This window comes from Callithrix jacchus, chromosome 16 (genome assembly GCF_049354715.1).
Source record: "Callithrix jacchus isolate 240 chromosome 16, calJac240_pri, whole genome shotgun sequence".
In the NCBI taxonomy this organism is placed as follows: Eukaryota; Metazoa; Chordata; class Mammalia; order Primates; family Cebidae; genus Callithrix; species Callithrix jacchus.
The window spans coordinates 34,543,285-34,569,381 of record NC_133517.1 but is presented as its reverse complement, the minus strand read 5'-3'; the positions used below and the strand labels follow the sequence as shown (position 1 = coordinate 34,569,381).

Genomic DNA, 26,097 nt, shown 5'->3' with positions numbered 1-26,097 from the left:
AGAAAGAGAGTAATCAAAGGTGGCTCTGAGATTTTTGACCTGAATAGATGATTCTATATTGGAGCTTTTGCTGAAATGGAGGGTAATATACAGGATAAGGTGGCTGAAACTGTTAAAAAAAATACTAAATTGAGATTGAGATCAACCAAAAAGTGAAAAACATTTTAGCAGTATGAAACCATTAAAAAATACTTTAATTTTAAACTAGACTTTGTAAGTACACCATGTGAGCTACTGTATTGGTCAGGCTGCCATAACCAGACACTGAAGACTGCATGGCTTAACCAAGAGGCAATTATTTTCTCACAGTTCTATAGACTGGAAGTCCAGTATCAAGGTGCCAACAAGACTGGTTTCTGTTGAAGCTTTTATTCCTGACTTGCCCTTCTCTCCTTCTCCTTGTGTCCTCATATGGCTGTTTCTTTGTGTACACATGCAGAGAGAGAGACAGAGAGAGAGAGAGAGAGAGAGAGAGAGAGAGAGAGAGAGAGAGAGAGAGAGAGAGAGAGAGATCTTGTATCTCTTCCTCTTCTTATAAGAACACTATTTTTACAGGATTTGGGCCTTACCCTACCACCTCATTTAACCTCAATTACTTCCTTAAAGGCCCTATCTCCAAATATGATCACATTGGGGGCTAGAGCTACAACCTATGAATTCTGGGAGGGACACAACTCAATAACAGCTAACTTTATTTATTAAATAGCTACCATTTGATAATGGACTAAAGCAATTTGAGTTCAACTCCAATAACCATCAACATCTTCCAGGAAAACTTTTTGAAAATGTTGCATATATTCTCTCTCCTTATTCTTTCAAATTAAGCATCTTTTTCTACTACTCCACTAAAATTTCTTTCCTTAGGATCATCAGTGACTGCTCTAAAGTCAATCCCACAGTTCTTTCCTGTGCCTTCTTACCTTCTCTCCCATTAGCTAAGTCGACTAGACCCTCTTTGAAGCCTCGTCTCCTGTAGGCTGAGGTTACCCTAGGCTCTCCCCATTCTCTTCCACCTTCTCTGAGAACTCCTCTACAGTCCCCTTTGCTTGTGCTCCTGTTTTACCATCAGACATTGGGCTGCCTCAGCATGTAGGCACCAAGCTGCCGTTCTTTGCTAGAGCAATCTAGCCCCTGGTGATCACATTAGCTTTCATGACCTTCCATTAAAGTTATACACTGTTTCAGCTCCCACATCTGTACGTTCAACTGTGACATTTTCACTTTGGTCCAGATTTTTCTGTCTAAATGCATCCTTGATATTGCCACTGAGATGTTAAAAGGCAACTTGAGGATAGAATCCTTCGTTTGCCCCTACACCAAACCAGTTCTGCCAGTTTTCTCCAGTTGAGTAAATGGAGCACTCATCAACTCAGATGCTTGGGTCTCACACCTGTGGGCCCTCCTGATGTCCATTTGTTCACTGCCCCCTCATCTTTAATTTATCAGCAAATCCTGTCAGATTTATCCCTTCTCCTCTTCAAGCTACTTGTTAACATCTTTATTGCTACCACCCATTAGTCATTAAAATTAAAGTTTGAGGTTTAATAAAAAGGTTGCCAGCCTTTTTAGTTCAAATGCTTGACTCCTGTAACTCCTTCTCTGAAGCATGTGGCTAATATAGTGAAGAAATGAAGGAGAAAAAGAATACATGTGTTGTAATAGGAAAAGCCTGCTCAGATGTTTTAAGAACATAAAATGAGTGGAAAGACTGTTATTTAACATCCCATGATATTTATTGACCTGTGGAAAGCCAATCTTGGACAAAAGAAACATACCTGAGACAAAATTCCCTTTGGAGAAATTTACACTATTATCCAGCTTAATCTTAGGGTGTGATTTGAAAATCCTGTAGAAAATCAACTCATGCTACCTTCTGTTCTTTCAAGTCTAAAGGAGAAGTCTATTCATGCTTACCAGGGACAACTCTTTAATACACAAAACCAAGCCATTAAGGGAGGGACATCACAATATTTGGGGGCAGATGCTAGATTCTTTATGGGGTCCCTAAGATTCAACTACCTCACCTACATATGAGATGAGCTACATCATTATAACTGTTGTGACAAATAAGCAAAAGCCATTAAAAAGAGAAAAAAAGAGAAACAGCCAAAAGTAAGAAGCACTTTTTTAAAAATCCATAAAATCATTATGCAGTTTTAACCAATTACAAGTCTGCTTTCAGTTAAAAAAGTGCCAAGAGCAAACCGCAGAAATGAATCAGAATGGGAGTTTAATTGGAGACTGCCGGCCAGCGGCCAATTTAAAGACTATTTTAAGAGAGCGGGTTGAGCTCAGTATTGAAGCCATATTTGATTCACCTTAAGAATTGTTGCCATTCAGACCCGCAGAATTGGCTCCTCTGTGGTAGGCGTAGCAAGTCCCCGCACTGTGTCTGAATTCACTTCCATCACTGCTTACAGTTATAAGAAATTAAGAAAATTCAGTCATCAATTGAAAGTAGGGCTGCCTGCATATTTTGCGGGACCCAGTGCAAAATGAAAATGGGAACGCTTTGTTCAAAATTCAGGAAGAAAGTATTACTAAAAGTTAAAAAATATAAAACTTTTTCCTTTCTTTCAAAGTCTCCCTGTTGACCTCTCATGAAGTTTTTCATTGAGTTTTTAACATTGCAGTTCCTCAGGCAGGTGAATACACACAGCCTGCAGAACCTCACGGGCACTTGAGTGGCCAGACCAACTTGTCAATATCCCTCTTCCACACCCATCACTCAAGCCACGATGGATGGGAGGTCCTGAGAGAGTCCAACCTGCATGGGAGAACACACTGGGCACCTTGATCAGGAATAGGTAAGAGGCCTCCTCCCAAGCTGCTTATCAAACGTTCTGTGGTGCTGCTAATGCTGGGTGAAAAGAGCTGCTACAATATTCTGAGGTTCTATGGGGGACAGGCTCACCCAATCCCACCCCTTCTCATGTCCTTCCCAGGCACCTGCCAGGGGTGGCAGGTAGTGGCAGGATGTGAGCCTCTCCCTGTTGTCCTGCCCTTGCTCCTGGTCGAAGGTGTCAGTGGTAGCAGGGTGGGAAGGGGGAAATGTGGGGCTCAAAGCCTAGAAGGTGACGACCTGGCTGCCAAAATCTGTCCCTGGAAAGCAGAGGAGGCAACAGGTGGCTGCACTCACATTAGTAAATCTCAAAGCCACCATCCCTCGGCAGTCACGCATGCTCTATTGTTCCATCAGACTTCATTTACAAAATCCAAATTCAAAGATAAAATTATCACAGAGTAGAGAACCGCAAGCCCAGGTCCTTCTGAGCCAGTGGCCACGTACAGCTGCACTGGTCATTCCTGTGAAGCTGACCCTGATAGGAAGTGACTTTGCTGGTGACATCACAGGGCCCTGATCCTGCAGCGTCCTGGAGGAGGTTTGTGCACCTGCCAATTCTGGCTCTCCTCCAACATATACAATCTTGTTTTCGAAAAAGAACTTTCTGCCTCAGTAAGGCAAGAAAGACAAGGCATTTTAGAAATTTGAAAAACAGTATATCTTTTATTTTATGGGTTTATACAGATCATACCTAGCAGTACTAAAAGAACTTAGCAAAGAACCACAATGACTTAATTTGGAGTCTGTTTCTGAGTTGTGCTTTTCTAATCAAAGTATAATTAGGGCACTGCTCCAAGCAGTCTTGGCTGTGTTCAGTGAGTTTAGACAGATATAGCTCTCTGAGCCCTTTACTGCCTGGACTGGATTAGCAATCATCAAAGCCTCATAGTGACCATTTTCCCTCCCCTTTGTGGTCCCATTTCTTTATCAATATATTTTTTTAAACCATAAAGAGCAGGTCCCAATGTCATTGGTTTATGATCAATCAGTGCACATATTCACACTGTTATAATAGTCAAAATACTATTTGGTTGATAATCTTTATTGCAGTACATATTTGAAAAAGTCATTAAAAACTTAAATTTAAAAAATAATTTTGAGGTTCTTAATAGTTTCATACATATGGTCTCATATTTTAATTCTTTTATAATTTTGAATGCAGTGTCGCTTTCTTAGGGTAATGATTAAGAAAAATCCATTATATTTATTATTAAAATTATACATAGAGTTATATATAATTCTAAATATATATGTATATAATTATGATTATATTCGTGTAGTATTTACTGAATACTTACTGTCTACCAATCATACTTAAACTCATTTAATCTTTGCAACAATCCTGTGAAATAAGTATTCTCATCATTATTTTGTAATGAAGAAACTGAGTTTCAGAGAGATTGAGTAACTTGCCTAATTCATATAGCTGGTTTCTAGCCACATTTATTGAGGCCTTGCTATGAGCCAGACTCCAGGCTAAGTTTTCTACACAGTAGAATTCTACATTCTCTATAGTATTCTACATATTGTCATTTAAGCCCTGTGACTTACCCTTTGGGACAGTACTACTGTTATCTTCATAATACAGAAAAAAAAAAACCTTGAGATTGGAAAGATTGATTCTCTTACGGGTACTCTGCTATTACTACCAAGAGCAAGGATTTTACCACAGACAGTTGGACATCAGAGCCAGTGTTTTCATCCATTACACTATGTGCAGAAGGCTGCATTTTGTGAAAATGCCAGAACATATTTCTGTTACCACACACTCTTCCAGAACCTTACACTCTCATCAATAGTTGCAATCTATTCTTCCTCCACTTGAAACCTTTTGGGCATTATGAACACCATGACAAGTAACACTGTGGTGGAAGCAATGTTGCATAGTCACATGCTGCAGGGCTGGGTCAGAAAAGGTGATACAGCAGCTGGTAGGCTCTTGTCTCAGGATACTCATCATTGAAACTCAGACACTATGGAAGACAGAGTCATGACTCTCCAAAGATATATATGTCCTAGTCCCTGGAACCTATGAATATATTACCTTACAAGGCAAAAAGGACTTGGCAGATGTAATTAAATTAAGCACCTTGAGATGAAAATATTATTTTTAATTATCTGAGTGGCCCAATATAATCATAAAGGTTCTTAAAAGTGGAAGAGGGAGCAGAAGGTTCAGAGTCAGAAGGAGATGTGATCATGGAAGGAAGGCACAGAGCAATGTAGTGTTGCTGGCTTTGAAGAGGTAGGAAGTGGGCCATGAGCCAAGGAATGTGGGCAGCCTCTAAAAACTGGAAAATAAAACAGATTCTCCCCTAGAGCCTTCATTCAGAAACGAACACAGCCTGGTGACAACTGGATTTTAGCCCAGTGAGACTCGTATCAGATTTTTGGCCTATAGAACTGTAAGATAATAAATTTGAATTCTTTTAAGCCACTACATTTATGATAATTTCCTGAACAGTGGTAGAAAATGAACACAGCCACCATTCTGTGAGGAAGCTCAGGCCATGAGGAGGTGTTTCAACTGACGGCTAATATATTGGTCAACAGCCAGCATCATTTGCTAAGAAGGTAAGTGAGTAAGCTTTCAGATGACTCCAGTGCCCAAGCTTCAAGATGCCGCCAATGACGCCAAGTGGAACAGAGTCGAACTGCCCCTGCTGAGCCCTGTTCAAATGGCTTTTGGGGCTGTCCAAAAAACCTAACAAACATGAGGTTCATTCTGTCTCTATTCCATGCCTTGCTGAACATGAGGAAACTTTCCAGTCTGTGAAACAATTATTGATTACCGAGTTTCATGATCCTAAATTACAATAAGCATCAATTCATTTCTAACTGCTGAAAATGTCTCATCCTGTTAAAGTGTCAGACCCATGTTTAGGAAGAAGATTCCAAAGCATAGTGAACAATAAATAAAGAAGTATACCAATGGACAGGCACTCTTATTGTTATGAGAATAAGCCATCTCCTTAATCACTTTCATTCTTATGGTCTCTACTGATTATAGAACTGTTACAAATATTATAAGCTTAAAAAAATCTCTTTGGATGATTCCTGAACTCATACAGATAATTTAAAACCCTGTTTCCACATTACCTAGCAAATAGAACGCAGACAATTATAGAGAATCACCAAGCAAACATATTACCTAGGGATCTGCTCTGAGTCAATTTTTTTTAAAAGAAAGAAACATTACAGAAATTGCATGATCATTAATTTGTCATTCATTAGTTCCAGCCATGCATGTTTTTATATATTTACTCCTTAAAGAAGATAATATTGTTTTGCTTCTTTGTATACTTTATGTATGGTATCATCAACCTGAAACGTTTTTGTTTGCTAATATATTTTTAAGATTTATTCATATTGATGATCATAGGCCTAGCTTAATTCATCTTTGACTGCGTATCCTTCCTCTTGTTAATAAATGTTAATGTTTTAAGTTTTGTTTATTTGTTTTAGCTTTTAATTTTCACACACAAAAAAATGCTGCAGTCCATGTCCTTTACAGATCCCTTGGGCACATTTACTAATCTGAGTTCATTGTATTGTATATTTAGGGGTGAAATTTATGAGATAAAGAAAATATGCATCTTCAAATTTGCTAGATATTGCCAAGTTGTTCTCCAAACAAAACTTTTATTCTACCACAGTATATGAGAGTTCTACTATGTCATATATCTTGCTCACATACGCTGCTATTAAACATTTAATGTTTTGTCAAACTGATAAGTCTGAAATTATATCTAATTATGGTTTTCCCCTTGTGAGGGAGGTTAGGCAACCTTTCATATGCTTAAAGGATAATATTTTCTCTCTTTTCTTTGAATTACTTATTTATATATTTAGCCTATTTTTCTACTGAGTTTACTTATGTGTTATTTCTCATTGATTTGTAAGCATTTTTAAAAAATTATGAATTATAATTTGTTTCGTTATATGCTTTGCAGAAGACCTTTTCGGTTTGTGGAGTATCTTTTTTATATTTTATTTGTAATGTTTGTTGTGTAACATTGGTTTAAATTTGAATATACTTAGCTGTATACTTTATTTAATAGTATGTGCATTTTTCTCTTATTTACCCTGTCTCAAGGTTATAAATAATATATTTCATATTTTTTCTAAACTTTTCATGTTTTTCATCCATCTGGAATTTATTTTTTTCTGTACAGTGTGAGGTAGGGGTTTAACTTTATTTTTTCCCACAGGGATATCTTATTTATCAGTAGCATTATTAAATAGTCATATTATTCCTACTAATTTTTAATGACATCTCTCTTATATTAAGTTTTTATAGGTATGTGAGCTAGGAATATGGTATTATTCTTTGATGACATTGTATAAGCTATTATCTGGGTCCAGAATGTCCTTCCCCACTCTGTTGACTTGCAAATAGTCTCCTCTCCTATTAAGTCTTAGTTTAAATGTCATCTTATTTATGAAATAGCTCTCACCTTTCTTTCCTCTTCTCGGTGTTGATTATAACCTTCATTGCCACATGTATTGCATCATAGATATTCATGTAGAGAGAGTTTTCACCGCCAGATTTTTAGCTTTTTGGAGGCTAAACACATTGTCCTGTTATTTTGTACTGTCGAGTACCTTGTAGATATTTAATAAAATTATCTAAAGGAATAAATTAATGAGTGAATCTTTGAAACAGAACAGCTTGAGTGACACTTGGTAAATCTGAATAATTCATCTTCATATCTCTGGTCTCTCATTTTCTCTTGTTTTGCTGACTTTATGTAGAGATTTTAACATAGTTATTATGGATACGTTTTTCTTTTGAAAATTGCTATGTATATCTATAATTTGTAGTGTAATATAGCATAATGCTATCTTATTAGATTCTTTTCATTTCTATTTTTTTAATAAATGTTGTCTAAAGACTAAAATAGCAATGTCACCTATATGGTGACACTACTTTGTTCAAAAATCCCCAAATCTGCCTAATTCAGAGAGAAGGAAAGCTTTGTACTCTAGGCAAGCTGCTATTTGGTACATATAGCTAAAATCTATAAAGTACAACAGACCGTAAACTCACTCAATTTCACATAATTATTTTTTAATACTCTATGATCTCTTATAAAATGTAAGGACTCTCTAAATAGTTATTGAATATTTTCATGATAGTAAACATCATGTGTTTCATCACCTGCCTTACTCTCCAGAAGGTGTTATAAGATCTATCAGTCTCATAGGCAATAAAGAGCATAGCTGATTTCTGTATATTATTTTCATCAAAGCTTATGCATGTGGTGAATCAGAACAGGAATGGGCATTGCTAGCATGACCTTGAAGTTGCCATAATCACCAACTTCTGGTATTATTTGACAGTAGATTTAGACTACTTATTGCTGGTGTTGTTTTCACTTACAGGCCACTCTCAAAAGATTAGCAGCCCTTCTTTACTGCTGTTAATTTTGTCATTGACCAAACTCACAGCAAAAAGTGCAACCATCAACTCCTAACTCAAAAGAGTGAACAACAAAGTCTACATATGAGAGCATGGTCTTCAGAATTTCATGCACAGCCAGTTATTTAGGCCGCAAGACTTACTGTATCTCAGAGTGTAAAAGCTTGGATTTCACACTGCTTACAGGTCAGCAAATCATGCATAGTTAGCTCTGTTTTGTCTAAACGAGTCTGGTTACAAACTATTGTATGGTACTTCTGCACAAAGTTAAACTACACGTCTATTTCCCTTAATTCACTTAAGGAAAGAGCAGTCACTTTCAAGATTTCACCCAAATTATTCTTTTAAGCTATTAAGATCCTGAGCTTTTCTCTTGAGCTTTCTTTTCCTTATTTCTAGAAATAAACTTTCATCATTGGTTTTTGAAGTTTCTCAGTCCACATAATTTCCAAAATTGGGCCTTTCAGTTTTAGACTGGTTACCTTATTAAGCCCTTTAATTTTTCATTGTTAGCTCCTTAACTTTTTGTCTGGTTAATTTCCTTTTCAAACACTTCTTGTCTCTACTCTCCTGTGCTTTCTTTTCATTATACACATAACAATTTTTCACTTCTTTCCCAATACCAGCCACTTGGGTTCCAAATTTTCTTATTTGTCTCTTGTTCATCTCTCTGTTTTAAAAATGTCTGTTTTATTTCAAATTAGTGTTTTAAGCCCGAGATTTACATTTAAAGCTCATAAATAACTCTTATCTACAACCTCTGCCAGACTCTTCCTTTCTTTAGAGTTCAGTTTCCTTGTCTACAAAATGAGGCAGTTGGAAGAGATCTCTAAGGTCTGCTTCAGCATGGACAGTGTGACTCTGACAATAAGAGGATTTGTCGTATTTGGTACACCTCAATTGATGAGGGGTTATTTACCACTGTACAGTTTGTCTCTGTGTGTGCATGGCCATTGGCACATTCTATGTAAAATTGCATCATGAAAAAGGAGCAGCAGCCAGTTCTAGCATCACAGCTGTATTTGTCTTAGCACAATGTGAGGCCTGATTGTGAGAAGAGAAAGAAGCAAAAGCACAAGAAGCTGCCAAAAGGTGAGCTGAAATAGGATAGTCACAGGCGAAGATACAAGTTGAAATGTCTTCATGACACCCCAGAAGATGATAACTAAAAGGAACTAGGCCAGTGTTAGGACTTCTGGGAGAGAATTAACAGAAAGGAGAAAATGAATCAAATTCTGTTATCAGAAAATAAAAGAATACTTTTTCTTTAGAAAGACATTTTCTCAGATTGTGGGTTTAGAGGTCAATGTAACAGAGGAACAAACAATGCAAGCTCCACCAGCAGATGCAGAGGCAGATTTAACAGTGGAATGGAGAAGAAAGCATGAGCCCCAAATTCTTAGTCTTTTCATCATCCACAAATAAAAATCACCCCATCACCCAAAGTCTAATTTCTGAATGCAATGAGCAGAAATAGATGGACTTTATTTTTAGCTATGTTTCTTGGATTGTGAGTTAAGATCTCTCATTTACTAGATTACTGGTCACATGATAAGACTATTACATCATTCAGGTAGTACAAGAAATACAATTATGCTCCCTTCATTCTGTTTGGCAGACAGCACATCAAGGGGCAGAAAATGGTCTATTTCAGAAAAGCATTCTTTCTGAACAAGGAGGACTCTTTCAAATAACTTTCTTTCATTTTTTTTTTTTTTTTCGTTTTTTGAGACAGAGTTTTGCTTTTTTTTACCCAGGCCAAAGTTGTGCAATGGTGTAGGCTCAGTTCACTGCAGCCTCTGCCTCCTGGGTTCAAGTGATTCTCCTGCCCTAGCCTCCCAAGTAGATGGGATTACAGGTGCCCGCCACCACGCCTTGATAATTTTTGTATTTTTAATAGAGATGAGGTTTCATCCTGTTGGCTAGGCTGGTCTCAAACTCCTGATCTCAGGTGATCCACCCACCTTAGTCTCCCAAAGTGCTGGGATTACAGGCGTGAGCCACCACACTCGGAAAGTACTTTCTATTTCCTGAAAATAAAATTGGTAAGCTTTCTAGAAGTTTCTTTTTTATTGAAAAGGTTTTAAAATTTTTTTCCAAATAAATAAACTTTTTTTTCTTTTTCTTATTTTTTTTTTTTAGTTTAGAGGTATATGAGCTACAAATCCTTCTGGAAATGAATGACTGGATTGAAACAAATTTAAAGTTAAATATCTTTATATGTAAGTCAGGTAGCTGTTATTCCTATGTTCGTTTTGTAGATGAATATTGGGAGGTTCAGAGTGATTAAGTAGAAGCTAGTCACCTTAAAAAAGAAGTGAAGTTGGGATTTAAACCCAGGTCTCCTGATTTTATGTGCTATGGTCCTCGTGCTACACTCATAAAGGCTTTCCCCTAGACTGTGAGAAGGGCGAATTCCTTACACATTATTAATTTGCAGGTACTTAGTAAATTAATCATGAGAATGTTACAGACATCATAAGCATCTTAGCAGAATCACTAAGCGACCACCTGTGTCTTTCCTGACATCTCCCCTCACAATCCATAGGTCACATTGTGAAACTAGGAAAGCTTGCTTTCTTTCTTGAGCAGTTTCCTCTTCAGGATTTGTATGGCCAATCATGCCATATACACCAAAGCTTCCTGGCAGAAGCGGGGGACCCATTCCCTGATTCCTTGAATGAATCTTTCACTACATATGAAATGAGTCATCACACCATGCAGGTGACTATGTGAGATACTAAGAGCATAACTGAGGTATTACAGAATGTATATGCTAATGGATATAGCAGTTTAGTCTCCTTTGCTTTGTATAATTGGAAAAAGTTTCAGATGATTGAGGTTTGGAAGAAATTAAGAAAAGAAATCTCAGTTTAAATAACCAAAAAGTCCTATATGAAAAAGAAGTGGTGCTGATTCTTATTTGGCTCTAAAATATAGTCAAACTCCTAAGCACATGTTTTCAAGTATCAAAGCAGACTAAATGCTGCAAACTCGAAATATGTTAACCGGTACTGTGCGTCTCTCTCCCCAGTGGAGTAAATTAACTCAAGATTGCTTCCATTAGCCTTTCCTCTTCTCATCCCCCCATCTGCCTGGAGGAAAATGCTTGCTGATGGCACTTCCTGGCACGACAGCAATTGCAATATTTTCAGTGGGCTTTTCCTTTTGGTGCTCCCTGAGCTCGGTGACCCACCCGTGCTGAGCCAGAGCTGCATTAACCAGGTCCCTGCCGCACAGGAGAGATTCCTTTCATTCATCAACAGATAAGGAGTTTTGACAAGACTCTCTGGGGAGCAGAACGGAGAAAACGCACACATGCACACACACAAGATTGCCCTGTAATATTGAGAAACACAGAGTAAAGGGACCAAAAAAAGACCGAAGGAAGCTTTAAGGCGGCCAGGGCAGACAGGGAGTCTGCTATCAGAATTAAACACGATGCAGTCCAGAGCCCTGCTCTCTGTTTCTACCTGCTTCTTCTCAATGTCACTATGGGCCAAAAGTTTGATAAAAAACAGATCCCCAGAAGTATTCCAGTAACTCCTCAGGACCACCAGGGCAAAAACAAAAACATTCAGGGCTTGACACTTACCAGGGCAACTTGCCAAGCTTATCACATGTGAAAAGAGCTGCTCAGAGAGAATAATCTTGTTCATGTTCACAAGGCGGGGTGTTAAGTCTCAGAGAACCCAGGGCATTTTCCATCCAGAGCAGCCTAGAAGGGTTGGAAATAGCACTTTTCTAGGAACTGCCAGAAAGGGCAATTATGCATTTTATGTAAGGAAAGGCTGAAGGAGAACTCGAAAGGTCATTTGAGGGAGAATGTGGAGAATTAGTCTACCTTCTAGCCTTCAAGTCTGAACAGACTTGGAATTACTCTACCTTACAAGAATAGCTCATACATTCTTTACGTAAATCTTTTCTGAAAACCTGGCCTGGAGGAAATTCTGACACCCAACTTAACACTTGCAGAATGTATTTCTTTCTTTTTCTGCAAGCTTCATTGAAGATAATAACAGCACACACTGCTAACATCCCTGAGTGCTCACTGTGTGCAGACACCGTCCTAAGCCTCTTACCTGTATCTTTTTCATGTGATCCTCATAAATGTCCCATGAGGTAGATATTATTACTATCCTCATTTTCTGGATGAGAAAACTGAGGTGCAAAGAACATGCCTAAGGTCATACAGCTAATAAGTGAGATAGCAGGGATTTAAACCTTCTTCTCATTGAATTCTTATGCTTTTAAATAGTTATTCACAGGGATACTCCCCCATTTTTCATTTCAAGTTTCTCTATTGGCTAAATAACCTTCTTCCCACTAAGCCTTTCTCCTCCTTTTACTTCAGTCTGATATTTCTTCTTTAGGCTTCTGATTTCCCTAATACAATTTTCCCCCAATATTCTTTGAAACTTAATGTAATGTTTTAGGTTTAAACATAGGTCAGCTTGTATATGTTATAACATATATGCCCTATATCACATTGTTATATGTTTTTTTTTTCAGTTGGAGTATCACCTATTTGACCTGCATGCCTTATAATCCCATAAAAGTGCTATAAAGTTTCAAATGTCTGGTCTATTAAGATAAATCCTTATATCTCAAGTTGGAACCTCAGCCTTCAGATATGGCTTTTCATGTTAGCAGCTATACCTATGCATTCCATGCCTATGCAAATTTGTCACAAAGCTTTGTGAGGCTTTGGTGCTTCTGATGTTGCAGTTTTCCTTAGCTGCAGGCAGTCGTCACTCTTTGTTAAGATAGTGGCAAAGCAGTGAAGTCTCTGTGACTCACCTGAATGACAACCAGTTCCATTTTTCCTCTAAACTCAGGAGGCACTTACTTCATGACCCAGTTCCTCACACCTTAATCAAGAAGATGGTGCTGATCACGGTAGCACATGCCCATAATCCTAGCCACCAAGGAGGCTGAGGCAGGAGGATTCCTTGAGGCCGGGAATTTGAGGCTATAGTGCACTATGAGCCTGTGAATAGTCACTGCACTCTAACCTGGGCAACATAGCAAGACCCTTCTCTTAAAAACGAGGAAAGGGAAGATGGCAAGTTGGGCTTTTTCATTAAACAAACTTGTATTCATTGGCCCAACAAATACATAGAGTGTATACTACTAGCCAGACATGTTGTAAGTGCTAGCACTCAGTCAGTGGAAAAAAAAAAAAAAAAAAAGAAAACATAGTAAATCTCTGTCTCTTTAATATTATTCTCTGGAGGGGGGGTTATAGACACATAATATATTAATTATGTCAGAGAACTTGGTAAATTAGAAATAGGAATTTCATTGGGCTAAATTAATTCAACAACTCCGTTAAATACCAAATACATATTGTACAGTGTTTATCAATAGTTGGAGTTAAAGCAGGAACCAGAAAGATATGATTCTAGCCATCATATTACTTACATTCTCGGGACTGTGCCCATCATTTAACTGTTTGTTTGCACATGCATTTCTTACCATTCCCCTGCTCCTCTGAAGGTGGGAGAGAAGAGAAAGGTAATCCTTATAGATTACATTTCCAAGATTCCCCTGCCAAATGGCTCTTGATCAGTTCTTCGAGAGCAGCAGGCACTGGGGAAACACAAGAAAGGAGAGCCCTTGCCTCTTCTTTTCTCTGTCTCAGGCACTGGCTGACTTTCCTCTAAACTCCATCTCCTGCTTGCCTGGCTCCAACCCTGACCGAGCCTCCTCCTTCCTAGGCTCTTGTGCCTCCTGTCCTTGCAATAGCGGTGACTTTTGTTCTATGTTGCCTACCATCTCTGTTAACTTCTCAGCCTTCATAATCCATGTGGTCAAATCCTTTAATTAAATTCTCTTTTTGAAAGACCTAAACTGGTTTTGTTTTTTTCTCATGGGCCCTTAAGTGGGGAAGTAGTTTGAAACGAAATATTAGAAATGTGATTAGCAAAACCAAAGTAGCAGTGAGGTCCTATAGATTGTATAAGAAGAGCCCTAGTTTGCTGGGGCTGCCAAAGAAAACTTCAGGAAACTGGGTGACTTAAACAACTGAAACTTAGTTTCTCAGAGTTTTGAAGGTGAGAAGTTCAAGATAAGGTGTCTGCAGGTTTGTTTCTTTTGAGGCTTCTCTCCTTGGCTTGCAGACAGTGGCCTTCCCCCTGTTGTCTTCATCCTGGTCGTGTCTCAGTGCTTGCATATCCCTGTGACTCTTCTTACAAAGAGACTCAATCAGACTGAATTAGGACCTACCCAAATAGCTTCACTTTATCTTAGTCACATCTTTAAAGGTCCTTTTGTCAAATACAGTCACATTCAGAAGTCCTGGGGCTTCAGGCTTCAACATATGAAGTTTAGAGGGTACTCAGTTCATTCTATAACGTTAACCCAGTTGAAAGGTCAGAAAGGCTCAACTAAGAAAGACATCAACAAATAGAGTAGCAGGGAAGACTTCGATGGCCATATATGTGTTTGTTTGATTTTCACATGTTTGACATATGTTATAAATGCAACGTGCTAGCCACTGGATATACAGACATGATGGGTAAGATGTTCTCCTCTGTGATTGATACTGGGTAGGAAAAATGGACAAGGGGCAGAATAATTAAAATATAATGTAGTACACAAACCTGCACATTCTACACATGTACCCCATAACTTAAAGTATGATAAATAAATTATATATATATATATATATATATATATATATATATATATATATATATATAGTGCAGTTCATCTCAGTATGGGTTAAGTATCAGAAATAGCTGGAGAATGGAGAACAGGGGCACCTCAGCCTAATAAGAAGCTCAGGAATAGCCTCTTCTGAGTAGATGTAATCCAAAGTGAGTCTTAAAAATTAAAGTGTTGAAGAAAACCCAAGAGTGGGAAGAAAATTCCCAGTAGATGCAAGAGCATGTTTTCTAGAGGCTCTTGTGCTTCCTGTCCTTGCAATAGTGGTGGCTTTTGTTTCTTTTACTTACAAGTCTAGAGGTTAGCCTTGTAAGTAAAAACAAATATAGCACAGTATATTCTCTCAACTGAGAGCACAGCTTCATTTTTGGATTGTGTGTGTGTATGTGTTTGTGTCTGTGTGACAACTGAATAATACTTTTCTATATTCATTGATGCAGTGTTCTTCATAGCACTTTAAAAAACTGCTGGGAATTGGTCTCTAAATATCTTGGAGCTAATGCTTTACTTTCTTATTTGTTTATTTTGGATTGTTTCCAGCTATGAGAGAAAGTCATGTCGTCTTTCCTTGATAATCATGCCTCTAACTTTGGTGTGACCACCTCTCCTTTGGCATCGGTGAATGTGGAGGCCTCAGACAACTCTGTTCCTAAGAAGTTGCTGAGAATGTTCATTAGAACAATAGGAAAAGCTTTTAAAACTCTGCTTTGTAACTTTTGGCATCTATATTCTCAATAAATATGTGTATTATTTCAGCCATATTACTGCAGTTCATGAAATATTACACAGTAGAGGTCCCAAATGATTGGCCCAAACCAATGTTAAAAATAATATCAAAATGTAAAGTTTTCATCTTGAGCTCTTTTTCAGCTATTTCAGTAGATCTCTTTTTTTTTCTGCCAGGTAGCATTCATAAAAATTAAAAATGACACTATTATAGATTTCTGGCTTGAAAAATAAGCAATTTATCCAATGACATTATTAAAGAAGGATAGCAAATTAAGATAGTGTTTATAATACTTATAAACAATCTATACACATTTGAAGATTTTTCACTTTATCCTATACATTATAGATAAAATGCTTAGAGTTCTCCAAAAAGATTCATTAAAATTCTTAGATGGGGCTTTTTTTCTGGGAAAATGGTGGTTTAGTAATTCTAATGAGGTCTCCTCATATATTATCCATTTTCAAAGCAAAGGGCATTTGAGCATTTATTTAATCAGTGTCTGCAGTAGATGTAGGAGTAGATGCCTTTTCTTCTCATTTGGACCAAATTGCATGCTATTGACAAAGGATAAAAAAATACCACATGCATTTTTCCAGCAATTAAGATTGAGAACATTTGATTGGGGCTTTCTGGGGTTTTAGATTGCCTTGCATTTCCACCTCTGAGGAGGAAATAGATTCTAAGTTATAGCAAGAGAGCATTGAGTTAGATGTAAAGAAGAACTTTGTGTCTCAGACTGATTACACACTGGAGCAAATTAGCAGGGAAGCTTATGGAATCGCCATCTGTGGAGATACTTCAAAAATAGAATTGACAATTTTTTCTTTGGATGATTTAGGAAATGCCCCTACTGGCAAGGAGATGGACCAAATGGGCTCTTGAAATCCTTTTTGGTTCTCTGCTCCTAAGAGTCTTTCTCTACAGTTCTTGGAAGTATTTATTTCCTAAGTAGAATATAGAACAGAATGCTATTAGTGAAGGTAGGCCGTGTGTGTGTGTGTGTGTGTGTGTGTGTGTGTGTGTGTACATGTCTTTAGGTAGAAGGATGAGAAGGGAGCATTGTGTGATTTAAAAGCAAAATTATCATGTGCTAAGCAGTCATATTTACCTATGTCAAAAACATAGGACTTTCTAGACTCTCTAGGCTCTTGCTGCTTTTCTGACTGCTCACTCTCTGTCCGTTCTCTGCCCACACATCAAGTGTCACCCTCATCCTGTGTCCTACTCTCTACTCTCTTTTCCTCTCACACTTGTCTCTCTGAAGACGGCTTTATGTTTTCCTGAGGTTTTTGTCCTTGGGCAACTTGAAAAATCTTCTTCCACAGCCATGGATGTTTTTCTGGGTGCCAAAACTGCATTCCAACTACCTGCCAAACATGTCCACCTGAGAAGACCTTTCAGCAGATTCATCTCAACATCCCGCAAACTGAAGAGGCAGGAGAAGAGAAAAGGGTCTCCACTCTGCCCTTCTACGGCTCCTTTTGTAGCCTTTCCCACCCCAACTACCATGCCATCAGTTCTTCCCAAGCTCACCCTCTGGGCCCTCATTAGCTGTTTAGCCTCATCTGGTACAGCGAAACTCACCCCACCTCCATGTCCCATTCATGACCAAAGAGTCACAGAAACTTGTACCTGACCCTCTCCTCTGCCAGCACAACATTCTCAGGGCTTCAGCTCTGTGAGCTCACTCATCCCTTCTAAGCTGTCTATCCTTTTTGCCTACAATATTTCTTCTGCCTTGAATAATCTTCCCATCCTGACTGTAAAATTGTCTCTCTACAATATGTCTCATATTTACAGTCTCAGTTCATCTTCTTAGGAAATCTTACTGGACCTCCCTCGTGTGCATCAATTGTCTTCTGTCCAAGAACCTGCAGCCCATTCTTCACATGACCTTGGAAAAGGCGCATGGCATGAGGATTGGATGACTACATATCTGGCGTTTGTGTACATCACATATTGTGTACATCACATCCCAGCTATGAGACCCTGATGGGTGACTTAACCTTTTAGTGCCTATTTCTCCACCTATAAAATGGGAATAAATATAATGCTATCCCAAAGGAGTGAGGACAAAATCACTCATCTCGGTACTGGGGAGAATAAGGAGGTAAATGGTCCCTTCAATCTAAGAGGTTTAGGTCAAGTAACTAATAATATATGCAATTACAGTAACTGTAATAAGCTGTGAATGTAATATCATCACTGTTATCACCATTATCACTATCATCATCAGTGTCATTATCATCACCATCTCAACTAACTTTACTTCAGTGCTTGCCATCCTGCCCAGCACTGTTCTAAAGTGAATGAATCATTCAGGAGATACATACTAGTAGATATATAGTGAAAACTTTTAGAACAATTAGGCAAAGCAAGGTCATTTAGATTTGTTGATCTGTCTTCCTGCTGTAGCAGGGCAGTTCCCAGTAGCATATTCTTAAGTGTTTATTATTTTATTTTAAAATCACTGAAACTACTTGGCTTCTACCACAACCCATGAAAGATTGTCCTACAATATGCTATACAGAAGTTCCAGGAGATTTCTTTTTATGGGTTATACTTACCCTCTAATCATTTCAACAAACCTCATGTCCCATAATTTCATTATAAAGAAGTAATGCCAATGCATAATTATGATGCTTAATGTTTATAGTTATCTCATTGCTTCAAACTTGATTGTTCCCCTAAGATGCCATACCACATGCATTCATTCCTCTATTCCTATATTAGTCATCAGTAGCCAGACTTCAGTTATCGTTGAATCTGTTTGTGTCTTCACATTGCCTTTCATTTACTCAAAATTCTCTGGCAAACCCTCAAAAATGTAAATGTCACTTCACCTGGAGTAATCATTGTGATAATGGAAACAATAAAACCAATAGTAAGTAAAAGAAAAATATAAAAATAATGATACCTTCCATCAGTTTACTACCTTATAGTGTGCAAAACACTTTCTACATCAATTATAGTGAAATTTCATCTTATATGGAGATTGGGCTCTCAAACCAATATGTAAGATGAAGATTGCCTACAGTTAAAATTACCCTTAAAAATTCCTTAGGAAGTGCCACATGCAATATCAACATACCATTTCTCAGTAAATCCTAAGACTTCTTTTTTCTTCTGCTATTGGAACAGATCGCTGTTTCTTTGGTTAAGCTCCAGATGAAGCAGTTGGCTTGCGTTTTGGGACCATGTTGCATGAAAAATAAGTATCTTTAAACACTAGAATCACACTCCTGCACCATCAGGTGCTCACATTCTGAGAAGCAGCCACAGGGAGACAGAAGCACAACCAGAAACAGCCTCCCATGTCACTCTTACCCGCAGGCATGTGCTCAGGTCCTGGAGCGCCGTGCAGAATGGCCCATACTCCTATGCATTGCCCTCTCCATCTCTGTCTTTCTCTCTGCCTCTGATTTTCTTTATCTTTTTGTGAGGTATGAGGGGATAGGCATATAGCTGAATATGTAGTAGTCAAAAAACCTCATTATACACAATTGTATCCCATTGGAGTATCTTAACAAGCTGAAGAGGCAGCTAGAGATTATTAAGCCATTCACAAGTGAAAATATACTGAAGCTTAGTAGGGTTGCAAGATTGTACAAATAAAAATGTAAGCTATCCAGTTAAATTTTAATGTCAGATAAGCATTGAATACTGTTATAGGATAAGTATGTCCTATGCAATATTTGTGACATACTTGTAGTCAAACTATTTTTTGTTTAACAGAAATTCAATTGTAACTGGGCATTCTGTATTTTACCTCACAACATTTGCCAGAGGAGTTACTTGGCTTTAAGTTTTCTAGCTCCCACACTCCTTACATTAGATCGCAATGCTCTCATATTTTAAATGTATTAATTCCATATTTTATTTACATGTGAACAACTTATTTGTCTATATTATGTTTATGTCTGCAATGGCTTTTAATTTGTTCTACTAAATTACTTAATTAAAAAACAAACACTACATAAAAATATATTTTCTTATTCAGATAGTCCATAAATTAAAAGTCAGTCAATTCTTGATGAAAAATTGAGTTTCTCTTTGTTCTATACTTTTAAAGATGAAATACTCCATGAATCTAATTTTGAGAAATGGTGTGAAACCCAGGGAAAAGTTGTAAATATAGTGAAAGTTTTTGCTATTCAGATGGAATGGAAAATGTTTAAGCCAAAAAATAAAAATAGTCACATTCACAAATATATTAGGCTTGTACTCATTATGACATCATTAATAGCCAATTAGAAAGTTCTCTAGGTATTCAGCCTTCTGACTCCATTTCACAATAATTGGTATTGACAGCATTTTATTGCTGCTATATACTTTGCTAGCACCAAGACCAATATATTCTGATCCAGAAAAATGTGATGCTTTAATGAGACAAGCACAATGTTATATTATTTTTACTATGCCATGTTACCTTGCAGGCAGTTACGGTTTTGGACTTTAACATTGTTTTCCAAAAATAACAATCATCTAATGTTTAGTTTGGCTAAAGCAGAGATTGTGACTGGCCACCTGTTAGAAGAAAAGTAAGACACTCCTGTAGATGAAAGATCCGAGGTAAATCATGCAAGGTTTTCAAGAAATGGAGTAGTGTGTTCTATTGGCTAATCCAAAAAAAAAAAAAAAAAAAACAACATTAAGAAGGGAGGAAAATTAGACAATGGACAAAAGTCTGAGTATTACAAGTCTTGATTATTCTTAACCTCCATCCCCAAATACTACTAAGGATGAAAGGCTCAGACATTTATGATGTTTAAATTGGGACAGCACTGTAAATATCTTAAACTGGTTGTCATATTCCTTGCAGAGGATTAAGGAAGCATCTCAAGAAGTTCACGTGGCCAGGACAGCTGACTTTAAAGTCACTATTTAACCAAGAAGCAAATGTAGTGGATCCCAGCATTTGTGAGGTAGTGCCCTGAAGCAGGCATGAATGAAATAATTCTTAGCTCTGCCACTTACCTAGGTGTTTAGGAAAGCTTTCCCCTCTAAACTTCAGTTTCCTCATCTGTAAAATAGGAATAAAATGTTCGTAGTGTTGTTTTGAAGGAATTAATTGAGAAATTAGTGGGAGTAACAAAGTAAAGTACTTATCACATAATAAATACCTAATAAATGAAGCTATCATGAAAAATCATAAGCTATTTGAATAAGGAGAGTAAGAACGTTCTCTTTGTTTGTCCACTCTTTTATTCAAAGAACATTTAGTTAGTGTTGTGTTACGCTGCTCTCAGTGTTGGATTACCAGAATTCAACCCCAGCCTGACATTGTCTGTCTGGCACCTTCCCATGTTCTTTTAGCCCGATTTTCTACTCCAATAACAAGAGGGAGAAAACATGTGTAAGCTTACAAAGTGAGTGAGTGATAACATGGATATTTCTTGTGCCTTGAAACTATATGTCTTATTATATCTTATTTTAATACATACAACACATTATGTATGTATTTTAATACTCACAAAGGCTATGTGAGATATCATATAGCCTTATTATAGATGAGGAAACTGAGGCACATAGAGTTTTAACAGCATATCTAAGTGAGCAAATGGCACAGCTGGGGCTTGTACGTAAGTTTGTATGACCAGGAGCTACAATTTCTTAACCTCTCTAGTCAGCAGAAAATGTCTGAGAGCCCCTAAATAGATGATTCACCATCCTGACATGTGAGAAAAATGGAAAGGCCAAAGCTTTCTGCATTTCTGTGGTCACTAAAACGATCTTATCTTGCATTCCACGTGAAAACTGAAAGCTAATTCAAAGTGCCATGGTATCAATTCCCTAGTTCTCATCCATGAGTATGCATTCATTAACATTTATGTAACTAGTCCCTCTCGTTGCTGATGTGATCAAAATCAAAGGGTTAATGAACTAAGCCACCTTTGTAAAAATAATCTTTGCAAAAGCCACATGTGGTAATTCTAATGAGCTATTTTACAGTAAATGTACTTACAAAGAGCCACGAAGGAAACAAAGAAATACACTTACAAAGAGCATGAAGGAAACAAAGTTCTCAAAGTCAAATTAAAAATCAGTTTAGAAAATCCAATCTGGCACCACCTAAAATACACTTTAATCTCACACTACTTTTTCACCAAACATGCATAGCAGTTTGTGTGTGGATAGCCAGCCTTTTTTTTTTTTAAGACAGGGTCCCACTCTGTCACCCAGGCTGGAGTGCTGTGGCATGATCACAGCTCACTGCAGCCTGAACCTCACTGGGCTTAGGTGATCCTCCCACCTCAGACTCCCTAGGAGCTGGGACCACAGACACACATCACTATTCCTAGCTAATTCTTTTTTTGTAGGGATGGGGTTTCAGCATGTTGCTAAGGCTGGTCTGGAACTCTTAAGTTCAAGCAATCTGCCCACCTGTGCCTCCCAAAGTGCTGGGATTACAGACGTGAGTCACTGAATCTGGCCTGGATAGATTCATTCTCTCTTAACATCCACAGAGAAATTAGATGTAAATATTGGTAAGGGGAAACTGAGTCACCAAACATTAACAATATCTCTATTCTTCAGAATGAGAATTTAAATTGATAATAAATAAAAGCCAAAAATTCTACCTAGCCACCTGTTTCTGTAAATTTTAAGTAGGGGTATTCATTTGCCTACTTGTTGACATAAATATCTCAATATTTTTATTATGAAATGCCATACAATATTATATGTTAACTTTTTATAATTATAATCATATCTTTTATAAGCTAGTGGGGAAATACAATAAATAATGCTCAAATGTGAAATGAAAAATATGAGCTTCCTAATGAGTCAAGGGGTCTTCCAGCTCAGGAAAAATCTGCCTACAGGTCAATCACAGCCTGGATCTCATAGTGAGTTCTATAGAGGACAGCATTTGTGAAGACATTGGACGTATTATTAATGACAAACTTAGAGGAATGCTTGGTCCATGGACTTCTCTAAATATTATATAGAGAAACAAAAAGCAAAGAAAAAATGGGAGATCTACATCTTCACATTATTCCCACAGTGGCTAATTTAATGTCTCTCCCAGCACTCCTGCACCCAAAACAAATAGTCATTTTAACACTCAACAAAATAAAGTCATTCAATTGCCACAGAGAGATGAAATCATCACCAAGAAGGTATTTCTAACAATGAAAATCTTTTTGCTTTATAACAGGATTCTTCCTAGGCATTCATGTTTTAACTTTTTCTTTCTCCTTCACTCTTCTTCCTTTTCCTACACAGCCAACTTTGTTCTCCAACTTATCAATTATTTTTCTGCAGTGCCTCTCCTTTCATCCTCTTAGATATCCATTTACCACCCCAAATCAACATTTCAAGACCTCATAACTTTCTTGTTTTCTCTTCTGTCTTTTTGTTGTTTGAATTTCCTGTTTTCTCTGTGCTTAGCCCACACACTGTAATCTGTTCAAAACAGCACATCTATTTCCTCTCAACCTCTGGGAGATTTGTCCTGAGGAGGCCACAGAACATTCAGATGTTTTTGTTTTTTGTTTTTTTAAGATTTATTGGTAATGAACAAAGGGATACTGGCATGAGATAAGGTATCTGAAGGTGTTCTGAATGCTGAAATGTTCTCTGTTCACAAGATGGGTGTCTTTATTTTGCAGCACCAGATGTGTTTCAATTCAGAATATCGTGTTAGATGGGAACCTGGAGTGGGGCCTTCTTACCAATTTGGTGTCATGAACCAGTCCTTTCCCTTTGCTGTGCCTCTCAGTGTTTTCAACAATGAGATGAGGGACCACTCAAGGTCTGGAAATTCTGAAGCGGCAGTATCACAGGTGCTAAAGAAAAGGAAGACCAAAAAAAAAAAAAAAAAAAAGACAACGTGAGCCTGGCAGGGCAGGGGACAGGGGATGGCCGGGAAACAGCAAATTCTTCTGAAAGTAGGACATGTATTACTAAGGAGCTGAATGTGTAAGGAGGTTCTGCAATCACTTCTAACTTCACTATAGGGCAAACAATTTGAGTGACATCTAGATTAACTTCAAATTTTTTTTTTAGTTAATTTATCTTACCTGGTGAGCTCTGATAGACCGTTACTAACATCAGAACCTTAAATCTCACTTAGTTTCAAAACAACAGGACAATGATTGAGCAACCCTCTGGTAGCTAAAGGAGTGTTTTGAGACCTTGCTAATATTCTGAAGTTGATTAAACAGGCAAAGCCAACTGCACTTTCTTTTTCAGCAACCCAGTTGGAAAGCACAGAGGGTGACCGGAATAACTAAGAAACAGTGGGAAAGAAGAGGAGGGAGGGGTGATGGAAAGGAGGGAGAAGCAAATTGAAGAAAAAGAGAAAACAAAATAAGATATATTATAAAAATGTTAAAATATCAAAGGAAATTATTTAAAAATCCAAATATTAAACAGCTCGTATGCATTAGAAACACAGCTGGTAGCATATTTTCCTTTGGGGCTCAGCCAGTGGGTTTGACTGTGTGGAACTACTTTAGAATTCTCAGTATTGTTTAACATTGACCAATAGCTTCTGGGAAGGCTTAGAATACTTCAGAAATCTTCCACAGAAGCAGCATTTAGGAATATGTTAATCTACCCGAAGGTTAAAAAAACGTCAACAGAGAACAAGCTGAATTTTAGAGATTAGTAAATATACATTAAAATAATATCAAGTGATAGCAGCATAGCTTCAAAGAGCATGCTGCTTTGAGTTCAGAAAAAAATTAACTTGATCAATGTCTTGAAGGGCATATTATATATCAGCATATTATCATTTGGTTGAGTTTCACTGGCAAGCAGAGACATTTCCTCTTTCCCCCCTGTGAAGTGCTACTGTGGAGAGAAGCATTTTGAAGTTGGTCTTACTAAGAATCATCAGTGAACAATTTGCTACTCCCCATCAATGGTTTCTAACAATGTTATAACAGAGGAGTCATCTCAGGGCACCATTAGTAGTATTCCCAACTGCAGGATAATCACACAAAGATAAATTCAGTTCTTTTCTGTATTGGATTCTAGAAATATACCAGTACTTAAAATTTCAGAATGACTTAGAGAGGATGGTACTTTTCAAATTAAAGTAAATTTATGGGGAATTTCAAAATAACATTTTTCTCACCTTTAGAAAAGATAAACAGGTTATATGAATCCATGTTGAAGCAGAATTTCATGGGAACTAATCAATGTGTTTGTTGGTTTCTCTGACTTTTGGTTAGCCAAGTGGACCTCAAACTATTCTTGATTGGGTGCATAGTCTATGAAGTAAAAAATTTGTAGGCCATATTTATCACTTTTTCTGAAAAATATTGATAGAAATGCTAAAATATATCAAAATATGTACTTAAATATGCAAATATATATACACTTTAAAATAGTGAAATAATTTTGAAGAATGGTGTTCTGCTCAAAATTTCATAGACTTATAAATACATTAATGAATAAGAAATAGAAGTTTAGATAATTATATCCCACATTGTCAATATAGACAATGGCGTAAATTATAATAATACCATTTTGAGTAGATCTACAGAAACCCTTGGTTTTCTGGCTAAGAGTTGTTCATTGACCGTGTCTTGGTAGTAATTTATTTCATTGTTTAAAAGTATGAATTAATTATACTGAAATCTTGTATAAGCCAATGAGAGGAAACCAAAATTCAGAGTCAGAAGCCCCAAGTTCAAGGCCTAGAAATACCCATAACTGAAAATATGATTCTAGGCAAGTCTCGTAAGTGCATTGAGCATCAATTTTCTTGCCAATAATTGGGAATACTTTATTGGTTAATGCAAAGATCAAGAAAGATAATATATTTTAAAAGTATTGATATAAATGAACACATTAAGAAAATGATAACTATTATAATTACTAACAAGAAGCAATAATTGATTTTATTTGAGAAAGATGGTTAAAAGAATCTCTCCACCTTCCACTTTGTAGCAAAAATGCTTAGCATTGATGTCAAAATCTTCAGTAAAGATAAGAAAGACTCTAAGAAAAATTTTAAGTAATTGTTGCTTACTGTAAATTATTTTGTATTTATGGAGATATTAACTTAAATTGTTTAATGTGAAGAAGTATTTATAATTTGTTTTCCATCCCCGAAAAAGAGAAAACAAAGTATTTAAAGAAAACATGTCAACATCTTTCCCACAAAAGAATTATAAAATGTGAATGAAGTAGGATAATTAAACACTTTATTGTTTTGAAAAACAGTACAATATGATCATAGAGAGCTTCTGAGCAGCCTTGGTCACTTTTATTTTTTGAGGCTTTCTGATGTAGTAGGAGAACATAAACATGCCAAATTGGAGTCTCGAAATTTGTGATATGTTTTTGCTCTCTGTACAATAGCAAAGTAACAGTTTAGGAAACACAAAAGTAATATACTGTGTGTAAACATCCCTTTAGCACCCCGGATGACCACAAGATGCTGGATAAATGAACTTGCGGCCTTCTTCCAACTGT

The 26,097-nt window shown here is 37.2% G+C and overlaps 1 long non-coding RNA gene across 1 annotated transcript in view; it reads right to left on the bottom strand.

The window, feature by feature from the left end:
- The window catches only part of LOC103788550 (uncharacterized), an 89,196-nt gene that overhangs the window by 50,279 nt on the left and 12,820 nt on the right, over positions 1 to 26,097 (bottom strand). The window contains exon 3 of the long non-coding RNA XR_614508.2: positions 11,863 to 11,985. This is a non-coding gene — a long non-coding RNA (uncharacterized LOC103788550). The remainder of the gene's footprint in view (positions 1 to 11,862; positions 11,986 to 26,097) is intronic.